This window comes from Macadamia integrifolia, chromosome 6 (genome assembly GCF_013358625.1).
Source record: "Macadamia integrifolia cultivar HAES 741 chromosome 6, SCU_Mint_v3, whole genome shotgun sequence".
NCBI classification, from domain to species: Eukaryota; Viridiplantae; Streptophyta; class Magnoliopsida; order Proteales; family Proteaceae; genus Macadamia; species Macadamia integrifolia.
This window is the reverse complement of record NC_056562.1, coordinates 11,566,516-11,568,266: the sequence shown is the minus strand read 5'-3', so window position 1 is coordinate 11,568,266 and position 1,751 is coordinate 11,566,516.

The following is a 1,751-nucleotide window of genomic DNA, read 5'->3' as shown; positions in this document are numbered from 1 at the left end:
TTGTACACAATTAGGTAAGTGGGAAGAGGACATTGCATCATATCATTCTGGTTATAGACTAGCCATGTCATCATTTCATTATTATTGTAGACTAGTCATCCACAAGTGCCATCGCATGCATTGATGTATGCATTATGAAATTCATTTATGATTTGACATGCTAATATATTTAATTATTAAATGCTTATTCTTGCTTTGAGGTATGAGATGGATGACTCTAAACTAATGACTATGATGCATTGCTAGACTAGAAGTCGTAATTGGCTTGGAATAGAAATTTACTTTAATGTCACTGAGAAATAGTAATTTACTTTAATGTCGCTGAGGAACAACAATTTACATTTTCAGTTCGTGGCTTGTACCTGGAAAATACGCGCACTGTGGTTGCGAGTAGCACATGACCTATGACTTAGAAATTATTGTCTAGGTGGATTAAGATAATAAAATGAACTGCATGCATATAGGTTTATTTGTATTGTGAATGCTTGTTTGGTCTTTCCTTTCATTTATTGGCCTAGTGAGCTCATCTCATGTGCACACCATTTTTAGATGATCTGGCAAGTTATCCGGATGAGGAGCTAGAGCCGAGACCCACTATGGAGTTTTTAGTTAAGGATTGGTGGGTCCCTCAAGATCTTACACATGGGGTCGAGTGCCTGTACGAGAGTTGTGTTGCGGGACTGCAACACTGATACCAACCTAGGTTTCTTTTTTATTATTTAGCGATGTTACTGCTCCCTTTTGTGCTTTGGATGTTTAAATTGTATTTCTTGTATATATATCACGCCTACGGGCCCAAATGTAAAGTTATTATGTAATACAATTGGGGTATCAAGAGTACTGGGGTATTTACAGGTATGTACATGTAAGACTTCCACTGAAATACAGAATTTGCTTAACTTAGAGTGTGTGTATGACATGTTGTGGTTACTGTATCAGATAATCCATGAAGGTTTTAGGTTAATAGGTACTAACTCAATCACCGGTCTGGTTCTGTGTGAACGGGGGTGTGACAAGGAGTGCTATATCAAGCTTCCATCTAACCAACATAGCACATCACTTTCAAATAATCTGGGGTACCACCCTAAACAATCCAATCACACAAAGTCTAACACTCTTGATCCCTCATGATAAGCAGTGCTGACCTTAAAACATGCAATGTTCTTATCACTATATCGAAACATAAATACGATAAGTCACCCGGGCAATAAGCCACAAAACAAGGGTGTAATTTCAAATAGTTTTTCCTAAACCCACATGTCAATCCAACTATTCCCAATCGCTTTCCCAATTGTGTCCCACTGGACCGTATCATCTATAATCCTAAGGAGCACATCAAAGTAGCTTCATTGGGCATCCTCTTCATGACATGGTCTCAGGTAGAGGGTATCCATAGGATCAACTCAGTTTGATCCAAGGGGCTCACATAGTGACGAAGAAGTGATCCATTCAGTCACTCTCACAAATGGTCGTAATAAAGCATATACAGTATGAACTATATGCTATGGTGCAACTCCCACTAAGGTGGGCATGTCACTCATAAAATAGAAAGAACACCATACAAGTCTGGGTTAAGTCACATTTTCAAGCGCCTAACCTGAGTAAATCATCCTAGTCGCCCCTATAGAACTTGCCTGAATTCTCACACTCGGCTATAAGTGGGCTACACTAAGACATGGGATCTCTATATTTGACCATTGAAAGGTCTCATGTTAGCTATAACTAAGGTGCTATATAGTTAAAAAGTCGCC